Raw genomic sequence first — 14,404 nt, 5'->3', positions numbered from 1 at the left:
AGTGTAATCTCTCGGACATCAATTAAAAAGCAGTATTGAAAGTGTGTCCTTGTAATTTGCATTTTGCTGATGATTTTATTTCATATGTGAAGGCAGATCAAGAAGACACTGCAGTAGTCCAAAAGCACACAGCTCGCATCCAGCAATCCTTGATCAAACTCCTAATCAGGTTCATGTTCTCAGTCCTCTGTTTTTTCAAGTTTTGCTGGTTTCAGCTCTGCCTTCTGATGAGCACCCAGCTGCCAGCAACGTTTGTCTTTCCTCCAGGAGCAGCCTTTCAGGCTTTTGGCACGGGTCTGCTGAACTACAGACTTCCCTGTGTTATCTACTGGACTCTCCATCATACCATTCACAGCATAAAACCTTGGTTGCCAGCCTCGCAAAGGAGCTGCAACTTTTCTGGGCTCCTGCTGGGAGTACGTGTCCCAGCCTGCCTCATGTCACGTGGCAGCACTGTGCATGCAGGCTCTGTGCGCTTTTGTCTGATTTCAGCAGTATGCAGTGCTTGCTGTACAGGCTCAGAGGTTGCTCTTTCCTGAGCAGTTCATATTCTATATGTGGTGTCTTGCTTTGGTTCGATACGCAAAATGGACAGGGGCGATCACAGCTTTCTGAGAGGAAGGTTTAGGTCCTCCTAGAACAGGTGCAAAAAAATCTCTGTCCTTTTGCTGCTCTTAGGCAGTCTGACTGATACACAGCAGTGGCTCTTGCTTGGATGCCTTCTGCCAGGCATTCACTGGCTGGCTTGCATGGATCCCCTGTGCAGTCCCAGTGAGTTTTTAAGCTTTTCTGTCTTGTCAGGGCTCCAGCTTTCACCTCCAGGATGCTCCCAGGGTAGATAAAGTTGTGGCCTCCTAAGTCCCCAGGACCAAGGCTGAGCCCCCCTTTTTTCCCTGTGCACTGGTACACTACTTCTATGTCATGTAGGACATGTAGATTTAACAACCTGTTTTCCTGAGGATCCTGAAATGAATTGGTGTTTATCTTTGTTGCTCAGACAGATGCATAAAAGCAAGCAAGCCCATGACACCTCTGTTCATTGCTTTGTCTCATCGTGCTGGAGCAGACCAGTATGCTTTGGCATTTCTGAAATGCATTGCATACAGCTCTTGGTGCTTTTTGTTTTTTTCCTAAATCACCAAATTATGATACCTCCTTTCATAGTGCTCTAAGTCCAAATCCTTTTTACTCTTCCCCACAGTAAAGCAGTAGTCCCTGCTATGAAAGCATGCCTGTGTCTCCCATTCCTCTTTCCAGAGCTGCTGGTTATTACCAAAGACCTGCTGAAACCTCCCTGCTGTGGTCTGTGGTGGTGCGTTTCCATTACTCACTTCCCCATCACTGCAAGAAGCTGTAAGAGCAGGAGAAACTTGTAATTTTAGCTTCCACTGGGCCGTTGCTTCACCAAGTTTCCACCTGCATAAGGGGGTGTGAAGATTTAACTTGCCATGCCTGACACAGCCTTGGACAAAGTAGTGTGGGCTCACTATGCTCAGTAGTGTTTTTTGTTAAAACACTGGTTAGTTGCCTGCAAGTGTGTTGTGGACCAATTCAGAAGAGTCTGGAGCAGAGTAATGAGAGTGATCAGATGTCTTTAAAACTTGACTGGTGGGGACATTTAATTACTTGGTATAGTTTAGTCCCAAAAAAGGCTGGAGGGAAAGTTGAAAACAGAGGCAAGTGTTGCTTTAACAGCAAGCACTGGTAAAGCGAAAAAGGAGGTGATTTGTTTTCCACGTCTGTGAAAAGTGGGACGAGAAGTAATGAGCAGCAAGGAAGATGCAAGTGAGGAAATGGAAAAGTATCTGTTACAGGAAGGCCAGTAAAGCTCTCAAATAGATGGTCTTGGGAAGATATGGAGTCTTGTCATTGTGTGTCTTAACGATCATTGAAGACAAACATTTGTCAGAAGTGATGAGGGTACAGTTGCCTCTGGTCTGAGCAAGAGGATGGATCATGTGACTGTCCCAGGTCTGTTCGAGACTATAATTCATATTAAGTGGAGTTAAACTAGATAATTTGTATGCAAATTAATAAAAAAAAGTTAAAATGTTATTTCCATGTGCAGAAAGACTTTTGAGATTTTGACATCACTGACCTTCATTGAATGAGCTATTCTGTATCTCTGTCCTCTGTGTGACAGTATGTTTTGAAGCAGCAGTGATGCTAAGACTATGTAAGTAGTGTTCGTTCTTCTGACATCGTGTTGCTTTTTTGATTGTCTGCTACTTTGCCACTTCGCAGGTTTTAAATTGACTCTGGAGCTGTGGTTTAATCCAGTAATGTCACTAGGAAAATTTATTCAATCACAGATTGTGTCTTAGCACGTGAATCGGTTGGTTTTCTTTCCCCTTGTCCTCTCATATGTACTTTGCTTCAGAATTACTTTAGTAACTTGCATTTTGTTCTTAATCTGGTTTCCTGCTTTTTCCGCCACCGATCCCCAAGTGCATGCATTTCCATTTTTAGTATCTGTGTTTTGCTACACTAAGTTGGAGAAGTGGAAGGGATACCTAGCTCAGAAAGCGGGCTTTGAATTTGATGTTAGTGGAAAGAATAACACACAGCAGGTTATGAAGGAAACATTGAGCAAGTTTAAACCTTAGAAGTACACAACAGGCAAGAAGATGGTGTTCAACAAAGAGGAAGGCAAGGTGAAGGCACCAGTTGGAGCACCCCTGAGCCACCCTGTACCACAGATCTTCCTGCAAATTGCTCGTCATTTGTGTGCTTTTGTGGTTCCCTGCCATCAGTTTTCCCATTTTCCCCCAACACTAATGTTTTAGTAATGGACATAATCTTCCCTGCTTAATATCCCCACAGAAGGTGCAAGGGGAGGAAGACTGTAGAACCTGAGCTCACAAGACCCATCCACCCCAACTGGACTGTAAGGGGATTTGTCAGTAGGGAAGTAGAGAAGATACTCATGTGGGGCAACTCTCCTGCTCTCAAAACCGTGCAGTTACCGTACTGGAAAGAAAGAGCTGAAGAAGCTCGTGTGTGGCTTTTGGTTCTGTCTGCACAGGAACCCAGCACACTTAGGCATGTCATTTAGACACCTTAGAGAGACATGTGCCACTCTTAGGCATTACCGGCATTTCATGCACAACTACTTCAAGTTCAGGACAATTTCGAAACTTGCCATGCTATCAGTCACAAAGAGGTGCTCCGCTTCATGAGTCAGATTATACCTATGGGTAGTACTGCAGAGTTGCATTTTCCGTGGAAAAGTGGTTAATATCACTACAGGGTGTTTCACTAATGTTCAGGGTGGTTTGTAAAGCAGGAGATTAACATGGTTATAGTCTTCTCTTTTTCTCTTTTAATTACTAACCATGAACTGGATGGTGAAAAATATGTCTGAGATGACTGCAGAAGATAAACAGCCAGCTTGTATTTCACAGATAGTGTTGCTGTTCCGGGAAGCAGGGTGGATGATTTCTAGAAGATGAAGGACAGACAGCACCACTGAACATATTAGAAATAAGGTCATTTGAGAGAAGTGTGAGTTGATAAAAACTGGGGTTATGGAAATGGTACAGATGAGAAGACAAGGTATCTCAAAATTTTTGTTACTTGGGGAAAAATACAAGTGGGAATGCAGTGTGTTACAGCGTAGCCAGAAAGACTGCAGAGGGTAGTGCAGCAAGCTGTGTTCTAGTAATAGTAGTACAAGAGCAAAATTGAGGCATTTAAAGCATGGCACACACTTTAGCATGGAGTGGAAGTGTGAGCACTCAAGATAGGGGATGAGAGGTGCTGCAGCAGTTTGCTTATTTGTGCTTTTGAAAAAAATTTGAAAAGCTTGTTGAGTACCTGTGTCTCCAGTGTAAATACGAAGGGGAAATCTCACATGCAGTAAATGCCTGCAGGACTGTATGGGGGGCAATCGAGTTGCCTTAGTGTTGTGAACAGGGTGAAGGGCGCATAAATTATGGAACAGACTTAGCATTGGGTATCAACCCAAATAAAAGCAAGAGAAAAGACTTGGATGAGGAATGCCTGCAGAAGGTTGGATGAGAATGGATGTCTTGGGAAGAAGGTTGTCGCTTGGCACAAGACAGAAACCAGTGTTCATAGCCAAGAGCATTCAGTCTGGTACAGTGGAAGATTTCAAAATCTGTTCTCCAAAGTTTCCCCAACTTTGTTTTTAACCAAATTATTACCAATGTTAGCAGTTCAAGCTGCTGATGTTTCATTGCTGCAGATGTCTTAGAGTTGTAGATGACAAATACTGCAATTGTAGGTGACCTACTCTTCGTATTCATTGTTGGTATTTTACTGCTAATCTTTAAATCTATTTGATGAATAGTCAGAACTACTGATGCATTTAGTAGACAATGCTTAGCTCCAGAATCATTGAATTTGCCATACGTTTGAAGAATGAATAAATAATCAGTATAATATGAGTTTTGGGAGCATCTGAAAGGGGCTGATTAAGATTGGCTTTCATCAACATCATAATTTTCTTTTGTCAGTTTTTTTAAGGCTTTGTTTATTGCATGATTTCAATATTTAGTAAATACATTTCTTTTGAAATTAATGCAGAAGTACAAGAGGGAGTTTTATATACCAAAAATGTTAGCTGTGAGACTGTATTATGTCAGTTTGGGATTTTATATGAAATATGTGGGGGGGAAATTTTCATACTTTAGCCATTTCTCATTAAAAAGCTTTATCAAAACCAGCTTGATTTGATTTTAACAGGAAACTACTAATTGGCATTTGGTAAAAGTTGTTCCCACACGGGGAGGAGTACCCCTATGAAACTGTTATTTTTCAATTAATTATCACTTTGAAGATTGCTGCGAAACAAGCAAATGTGTTAGACATTTTCCCTGACAACCTAAATATTCCTGTAAAACGCACATTGGAACTCAGCTTTTTTTTTGTCACTTTCGTCCGCTATCTCTTCACGAATGTGTAGCCTGAAGGTCGGCACGGGTTAAAAAGGGATTAATGCCCTCTGTTTCTTACCCAAACACTCCCCAGTGTCTTCCCCTCTTGATTGCTGTGGATGTCATTGTCCCACTCATCAGACAAGTAGGTAGCCTGAGCTTTATCATTGAGTCAGACCTCAAAATATGCAAGATCTGATCTGGGCTTTCACCTTAGTTTTTCTGAGGCAACTGTGATGGCTTCTGTGCTGTCTTTGCAAGGCTGCTTCTTTTATCTTTGCTACAAAGGCCATCCCTGTGAGTAGATCTCCGTGGCTATGGATGCACAGTCCTGAATCCTGCATGCAAAAGCCAGCGCACTGCAGAGGAACAGTGTTTGTTCCATGAGATGTGTGCAAGTGCTGTCATGAGGTGCCACCTCCCTGTAGGTGTTTGTATTTCAGCAGTCTGTATGTATAGCCATAAGTATGATCAGAAGGAGATGCAGAATTCTCATTAAAACATCATAAGATTTCTCACTAAGTGGTCACGTAATTACTTTAAATAAGTAGTTTGCTGTCATACTGGAAGGACATCAGAAGTAGGGTCCTGTTGAGGGTCAGTTCTGGCTCTGCAGTTTTACTAATTACTTGCATAATAAAGTAGAAAGTAAATATGTAAATCTACAGATGTAGAAATTCTCCTGAATCAGAATTCAAAAGCATCTTCAGTTCTAGTGTCTTAAACCAACCCGATGGCATTTTCGGTAAAGTGCAGAGGGTTAGAAGTGCAAGTTGAAGTGTACGAGAGCAAAATACCTGAGAGCAGCTGTTTATAGAGGCTGCAGTGAAGAAGCATGGTTGCATGATGATTGTATGTTAAATACAGAGTCAGCGATGTAAAATTGCTGCAAAACTAGGAAAGAGTGGTTTGATACTTGGGCATTATTATGTTCTTGTCAGAGCTGGCAAGTGCGGGCCTGATGGTTGTGTCTGGTTTTCAACACTGCTGGTCAGGGTGGTGGAGATGGGGCAAGCTTATGAAATTGTCATCTATGTTCCTTTGGTGGTTGGTAGGATTAGTGGTGTCTGTGTCCTTCCCGATAGATACATCTCTCTTCTTGACAATCTCCAGTGTGGAAGTCTCTGCTCTGTCCCTTGATTACCTATTCTAGTTTTTCACAGACCTTTACATTTATAAAGCTTTCCTTAACATCTAAACTGAATCTTCCTTCCTGAAATTTCATATTGTGTGCCTGAAGAAAGGTGTATACAGGCTAGAGACTGCCCAAGGAAGAACAAGGATAATAAGCTTAGAAAGAAACATAAATCTGTAAGGAACAGCTGAAGAAACTCAATTTATTTTAGTGTAGAAGAGAGAAATGTATTAAGGCGGCCACGATACCAGCCTTTCAATACAAAAAGTAGTGTGAAAGAGGGGATGGGAATGATAAGTTTTTCTTTATGGCCACTGGGGGAATGATGAAGAGAAATCAACTTTACTGCAAGAAAAAATGATGTGACATTGGAGATATTGGGGAAAAACTCAGTGGTTAGATGTTGGAGGAAGATGGGGGATATTTCAGAATTTCCTTTATTGGAGATAAATAACATACTGGGTTGGGCAAAGTATAGTTGATCCTGCTCAAAGCAAGAAGATAAACTGCGTTCACATATATTGTTTCTGTCCTTTATAGTGCCGTGCTGGAGCAGCATTGCACTGCATAGTATATTAAAATCTGTTCCAAACAAAACAAAATGCAAACACTTCAGAAATTGTTGTATAAGTAAGCAAAGTAATAAGCAGGGAATATTTACCTTGTTACAGTCAGTGTTATTAGTAGCTTAAATCCAACTAGAATAAAGAACCAAAATATGTTCACATGAACACAATGAAAATAGTGTACAATTATATAGGTAAAACGTGCATTCGAAGCCCTTTCTTTCATGTGTGCTGTGTCTCCCTTTTTGGTATAAATATAAAAAATGAATGTGAACCAAGAACAAGAGTTACATTTATGGATGTGCCGGGATCTTTGCAGGGTCTGACCAAAGGCAAATAAAATGTGACATACCCATAGATCAGACTTCATGCGTGTTTATTCCTTGTCTTTAAGCTGTCCAATCCTGTCAGATTAAAGTGTTACCTATTAATTAGTAAGCAGTTGTGAATGATTTTGGCAGTGCCAAACTGTCATTATTTCAGTCATGCCTACCGTTTCATTCTACTGAATTCAATCACTGGCTTGGAGCTTATTCTCCAGTAAAAGCTTGCTTCTGCTGGTGGAGGATAAGAAATTAGGAGCTTTTCATTGCTTTGTTAATTAAACTGTACTGATTCCTCAGGCTCACAGCAAGTGATACCATTTTTTTGTCACTTTCTATCTCCTCTAGGTCACAGTTGTCAGAAACAGATTTTAAAATTTATTTTGCTGTGTGAAAGCAGGACCTTTACTTTCTTCCTCACCAGCTGCAGTCTTCCTTTCTGTGTATATTTAGACAAACTACTTGGTCCCTTCAGCATATACCAAATGCCACTGCAGAATTCACCCTTGGAAGGCCACTACTTTGCAATAGTAAAGTCCTTCTGGTGGTGTGTCTTACATGATAAAGTAATCTTGCACTCTCCTTTTACATCCCCTGTACAACCTGTCCCCATGCTTTTCATTCGCTTCCTTCCCTTGGTCTGTCTTGTCAAACCAGTGACTCATCCGCTTGTCTGTGTGTCTCCCAGATCTGTTCCTGGCCCTTCCTCTTATGCATGGGGTAACACTCAGGCTCACATTTAGAGGTTCTTTAGCTACCACAACTCTGCCTGAAAAGCAGTAGTTCACTTCTCAAAGCGGGTCGTTGATTTATGGAAGCTTTAGCATCTCATCTTGGTTATTCCCTTCTTTGTTCCCTTAAGAATAGAGGGTGCATGCCTGAATGCACTTTGTAGAGGGGATGGGATGATGCTATAAGATCTTGTTTGCGTTACTGCTTTTCACTTTATTCCATGCATTTGCATGTGTGTGTGTGTATATATATATTATATATATATATAATGTCTGTATTATTATCTAGAAATTTCTCAGCAAAATCTCATACCCATTGTGCTAGACACTTACGTGAAAAAATGTCTGTACCAAGCTCACAATTTTCATGTATGTCAAGATACAACAGATTTGGGGAAGGGAAACACTATTTGTGGTAGCAGTAAAATAGCTAATGAGAACAGATGTCAGCTCACTGAAGTAAGTGAGGCAAAGGCACCAGGCAAACGTGACGAAAAGATTCAGAGGAAGAAAAAGTGGCATTTTGATGGAGCGTTTATCTGTACCGAGGTGGAATCAAGCAACCAGGTGTGTATGCTTGGTAAGAGCTCAGAGGAGAGTCTACCCAAAGGCTGTTACGGCTGCATCGAGGAGAGCATGGACAGCTTGAGCCTTTGGTGACTCTGGTGCAGCAAGGTGCCATAGGTTGCTTTTGGAGAGGAGAGGCAGGCAGCAGCAGAGGGGTGTGCAGGAAAGCCCTCAAGCATTTGGCGTGGGGCGGAGGGCAGAAAGCAGACAGCTGCTGAGGTTGGGAAGGAAGTGGTGTTTGTAGCTCTGGCGCAGAGCTCAAGTAGTGAGGTTGGGACCTGGATGGACCAGCTCACGTGCTTGAAATGCAGGTGTACACTGGCATGGTGTACAGAGCCAGCGCAGGTAAAGGTGGTTGGAGTGCTTTTGTTTTGCAGCGTATTGTCTGCCCTCAGACTGCCTAGATCACTGGTAGTACTGTACGTACTTTGAAATAATCCCAAATTATACCCTGTTAGATGTGCATATTATGATTTTTTTTCTCCCTTTGTCTTTTACATGTACTTACTCATATTGCCACTTTCTCTTATCCTTTACCTCTTTTTTTAAACCTCCATCTCTTTCTGTGTTCTGTGCTGGGTCCGTTTTGGTTTCCTTTTCCTTCTGCTGATGTTCTCTGCTTTACGCTACAGGTAGCATATGTTCCTATAATGTGCTTTTGGTAATCACTTACTGATTCAAAGTTGTTCTGCAACATGGATAGAATAAAGATCAGTTGGGTCAGGATCAGTTTGGTGCTGGCTCTGGCAGAGTTTTACCTTGGAGATAAATAAAGCCCATAGTCATCTGTATCATGTCTTTAGCTATGCAAATAATAATTGGTTTTTGATAGGTAGCAAAACAAGCTGTGAATATCATCTTTTTTAAAAACAACCAAAACCACCTGATTGTAGGGGATTACCATTGCAAGTCTTGTAATTCACTCTGTCTAGAACTATAGATAATTTTCTAAACTTCAGATTTCGCTTTAGAGCACTGGATGCTAGCATGAATTTGCAGAGCATTTTAGATAGCTCATTTGCTAAATTTGAGCATGGATACAATTCTGCAAACAAGATATTACCCTGTTATAACGCTCCTGAGTGAAATCATAATATTTATGTGTTCTTTTACCTACTGTTGATAGCACTTTGACATTTTTTGGATCCCATTTTTTTAACAATGATGATGATGAAAATTATTATTTTTGAGCCTATGAAAAATAGTTATTAGGTGCGTGGCTGTGTGGAGTCTATAACTTAATTTGTGTATATCCCCTGGGGACAAAGGGAGTATAGGTTAGCTCCCTCTAGACCCACCTTGTATAGAATGTGTAAGTTTGCTATGGTATTTTTTTAAAGGGTGTATAGTAGTTTACCTGCCTGGTAACTACCCTAAAACTTCAAAGTTAACCTTTAAAAACTGGGAATGCCATAGATTTGTAGCTGATTTTCACCTTACTCAGAAGACAATGTACGATAGGGTCACATCCAGTTAATATCCTGATATTTGACCTAAAGTAGCATTCAGTGTTGCAGATGACCAGAAGCTTATTCTGTTTTCCAGGTAGCACAAAAACTCCCAATCCTGAAATCACAGGCCTCCCCATTTCAGCTTTGTGACGGGAGTCTTAGAGATGAAGGGCCAGTACTAAAGAACCAGTTGTCCACATCTGAATTCACTCCAGTCTCCTGCCAACAGCTGTTTTCAAATGATTGAGTCCCGTCTTTCTGCTAGATCATAAGGCTGAGGCTGTGGTAAGCAGGGGAAAGGTCCTGATTTGCTTTACAGTGCTTAACAGTACAGTCTTAATGGTGCTCAAGGCTGTGCTAAACTGCTTTTAATATGGCATCTCAGCCTTCCTTAGTGTCTCTGCAGCAATGCCACCATCCCTTTCTAGGCAGGTGGGGCTGGCATTGGTGTCCATGGGCTCCTTTCGTTTAGGTCTTCCAAGCATGTGGAATAACGCGTGGTTTTGCAGAATTTGCAGGTTTTTCTTTGAAATGTTGGACACAGGCCTGCTCATACTAAGTCTGGGTAAAACTGTGCCTGTTGCTTCCAGAGGAATGGGGACTGCTCTTTGTGGTCAGACTTGTAGCTTGTTTATTCCTCTGTTATACTGTAATTTATTGTTAGAGCTACAGAGGAGGTCTGCTGGATGTGCCTTTTTAAAGTCCAACTTTATATGCCTTTTCAGATGCTTCATCTTATTTTTAATTATTTTTATTGCAACATAACAAGACCTTGTAAAATACTTACTCAACAAAAGTCATGTCAGATATTTGAGGTGTTAACCTTAGGTATATCTGCAGTGTGGCTTTCACCATTGTTTCTTTTTCTTCAACTCTTAGTCTATCTCAGGTGATTTAAAAATACAGGGATTATAATACAATAACCTGGCTGCAATAACGCTTAACAGGGGAGGGGCAAGAAGTCCTGCAATTAGAGATAATATGCAGTCACTGGCCGTGCAGCCATTTGGATACAAGTCTTGTCCCAACCCCAAACAGGCTTCAGACTTCAGCTTTGCGACGTGAAACGCCCCGTGCACGCCCCACCCCTTGGTCTGCGTGGAGAGCCTGCTGCTTCTTGGCTGTTTCCGTGCGGCCGTCCTGATGAACATGGCTTTTACCCGCAGATTCAGAGGTGGCTTTGTTGGTTTTATGGTTGGTATTGCAGTTAGAGAGCAAATGTGAAACGCAGCTTCAAAAGACCGGATCGGAGTGCATACTGCTCAGAGTTTGTGTTTAATCTTTAGTTGTTGGTTTCTGTGGGAGTTACCAAACCAGTTGAGCTACAGCACTGGCATGAAGCCCAATGAAAAATACAGTTTTCTTCACTGTAAACATGACTGTCAAGCAGTAATGTTTTTCTCAGCTTCATTTTAAAGGCATTATAATGGAAGAAAATGAAACTAAAACACATTTTTATGCCAGTATTATACATGGAAGAATGTATAATTCTTTTTTCTTTTAATGAAAAACTCGTAGAAAAGGGAAGATACAAAATTATGTCTTAATAAATATGTAATCAGTTATCTGTGTTGCTAGCTACTTGATGGAGTAGGTAAACCAATACATTTCTTATTGTGGTGTGCTTATGGTGTGAATGCTTGGGGTTTTGCCTCTGCAGACATGAAAGATGTGAAGTTCTTCACTTTCACTCCTACTTTGATAACAGGAAAAAAAATAGTGCCTGATAAAACTTAATGAATAATAACAGCAAACACTAATCTTTATCCAGTCTTTCAGGCTTATTTTTAAACTCTTCAGTGGCCAGTAGCTCTGTTAATTCATCATCAATTATTCTGCTGAACTTGGCCATCCTTGCTTTGCTTTTGGGATTTATTTTCTTGAAAAATGTGTAAGTTCAGCTTTGCCTTTCTAAGATAAATGCTAACTATATTTAATGCTCACGGTGATTTCACTAGGACATCGTCATGTAGATGTGACTGCACCAAACGGGTAACAGCAGCATTTTCACTTACTTTTCAGAATTAAATTTATTGGTGTTGTCTGCTTTGCCTGTAACTCCCTCCATTTTATTCTGCAGAGTGAGGAAAAAGCTTGTTTAACAAAATGTCTGATCAGCTGCTCCTTTGTAAAATGGCTTTCTGGGTACTAGGAACGGAAATTACATCTGGAAGAATGGATGTCTGCATCGGTGTAACTTGATGCACCGGAGAATGAAAAAACCTTCAGTTGTTCTTCATTGTTTGAATGAGCTTTTTTAAGAGTTTTGTAATAGAAAAGTAAGAAATAGGGTTGGAAGGGACTTTTATAAGGGTCTTCTAGTCTGTCCTGTCTCTTGAGACAGAATCAGCTGCGGTGAAACCTTTCCTGACAGATACTTGTCTTGTGTTTTCCTTATAACCTCAAATCACAGCGATTCCGGTGTTTCCCTGTGTAATCTGTGCTAATACTTCAGGTAATTAGGAAGTTTTTAAGTATATGTGGATAGTTGAACAGTAGAACTTGAAACTAAATTTTATTAGATCTGGCACATTTTTATTTGAATATCTAACCCTTTTACTAAAAAAATCAACCCACCTGACTTGTTCTGATGTTTGCAGGCACAGAGAAATTAAGTAATTGTTGAAAGCAGACATACATGCTGCAGGTGAATTAATGAAATGCTTTCCAGCTCTCCGAAAGAAAAGTGGTGCAAATTACAGAAGGATCTCTGAAGTTGTTTGTAGATCTCCTGAGTGACGTTAATGCTAGAATCAGCCAGGAAGATCCTCCTTTCATTGTGTGATGGAAACACCACCAAACTGGTGTTTGGATTTTGCGCTTAATGGCTTGGTGCGATCCGTGTGGCAGTAGTAATGAGTTGTATTCAGGTTTGGAAGATGATAGTCAAGGTGCAGCTGTTTGGCTTGGCGCCTTTAAGATCTTGCGTCTGAACGGTAACATCCCTGTTTTCTATAGCAATGTCCCATGTTTACCCTAACAAATAAGCTTTTCTTTTGGATCTTGGGATGAGCCAGCTCCTCAGAGTTCAAGGTACTGTCCCAGCAAGGAAGTGTTGAAAACAACAGGCTATTGTTGCGCTTGGGCGTGCATTGTCCTGGACCCTGGGTGTCAGTATCCTGCCTCACAGGCACTGAGCTCAGGCGCAGCCGCCGGCTCTGGGCAGGCAGCCCCACTTTCAAGGAAGCAGTAAAACACTAATGGCTGCTATCGTCAGCAGCGGTCTCAGGGCAGCAGCAGCTCTGCCGTTGAGGAGGGTTTTCTTAAAACGTGTGGTTTAAGGAGTTTTTAGAAGAGTAATGAGGTAGTTCTGTGGATCTTTGTGGGGAGTTTTCTGCACCCATGGTAGGAGGAGTGGGAAACAGCACATAGAGCACGTGTTGAAAACTTCCCAGGAGGCAGTGGCATGGCGTGCTGAGCTACAGTGGAAATGAATGTTGCAATAATGGAGAAGAGAAGAGGGCTGAGATCGAGATGGGCCAGAAAGGATCCTGAAACTGCAGAAAAGGCACTATATTTAAGGAAAGGTTGGGGGGGGGGGGCATGGGGTGGGTAATTGATGACAGGGGAAAAACCTTGAGGAGATAGACTTGGGACAGGACACGGACTAAGAATGGTGTTTGCAGTAGTATTCTAAGTAGGAGAGAGACAGACTCATAATTACTGATGCCGGTAAAAGGGATGTTGCAATAATCACGAAACAGGAGAATAAAATTCAAGACAAGGATTTTAGCTGTGTACAGCTAGATAAGAAAGACTATATCTGAGAGAAGTTACTCTGAAAGAGCTGCAAACATATAAATTAGTTCATTATTTACTGATTTTAAAGATTATTTTAGTTAGGTTTTCCTGTCACTAAAAGTGGGGTGACGGGCTTTTGGTTTGGCTTTCTTATGTGTGTTTTTGTAATTTAATTATCTTGCTTTTTATTTCCCATTCTTTCCTCACAGTATGAGATCATTTTGCTGGGGTGTGAGCAGGGGTTTGTGCCTGCTTCCATATCTGTGCTTCACATGGCAAAGTTGGGAAGACAGCCCACAGAGAATGGCTGGCATCTCTGCAGAGTGGAGGCGCACTAGCGTTGCTGTCCTCTAAGTAACTTAGTAAAGAAAAGGAGGGAGGGTAGCACTGAAGAAAAAAAGAAAAGGGAAGGCAGATAATAAGAGAAATGTTGATAGTAGTGAGAAAGGTGTTACACAAGACTTGGTATTTTTTTCTTTAACTGGGTAAATATTTTAGTGTTACTTCTCAGAACTACTCAAGAGAAGGGGACACAACTCTTATGGGAAGTATCAAAGCGGCAAAAGCAAAGGGATTTGACTAGCTTAGGCTGTTCAAAATTGATTGACTGTATTTCTTCAAGCTGAGTCGCAGCCAGGGTGGGTAGTAGGATGCAAAAGCTTAGGAGGGCTCCGGGTGTGCTAATTTAGGCATTGCCAGGGAGATTTCTTTTGGTCACCAAATGAAATGGAGAATGTGAATTGCAGGCTTGTAGGTGATAAATGATTCATTTAAGCTACAAAACTACAAAATTCTAAAATGTTTAATCGGCACCAACCACAGTAACTAGGATGTTTTACGCAGGTCTGTATGGAGACAGATACTGGACATTGTGTCACTCACAAAAATAGCCAGTAGAGCAATAAGTATAAGCTTATATGTGTCTTCTGGTCCTCTTTGCAGAGTAATGACGCTGCAGGCAATGGGGTATTTCTTAAGGTCCTGCATCTATT

General features: G+C 41.3%; 1 protein-coding gene across 5 annotated transcripts in view; it reads left to right on the top strand.

Annotated features, from left to right (window-relative positions):
- Positions 1-14,404, top strand: part of NR3C2 (nuclear receptor subfamily 3 group C member 2) — a 214,362-nt gene that overhangs the window by 161,041 nt on the left and 38,917 nt on the right. The window lies entirely within an intron of this gene.

Source organism: Falco cherrug, chromosome 1 (genome assembly GCF_023634085.1).
Source record: "Falco cherrug isolate bFalChe1 chromosome 1, bFalChe1.pri, whole genome shotgun sequence".
In the NCBI taxonomy this organism is placed as follows: domain Eukaryota; kingdom Metazoa; phylum Chordata; class Aves; order Falconiformes; family Falconidae; genus Falco; species Falco cherrug.
Note: the sequence above shows the minus strand (reverse complement) of the source record. Positions and strands in the feature narration are given on the sequence as shown.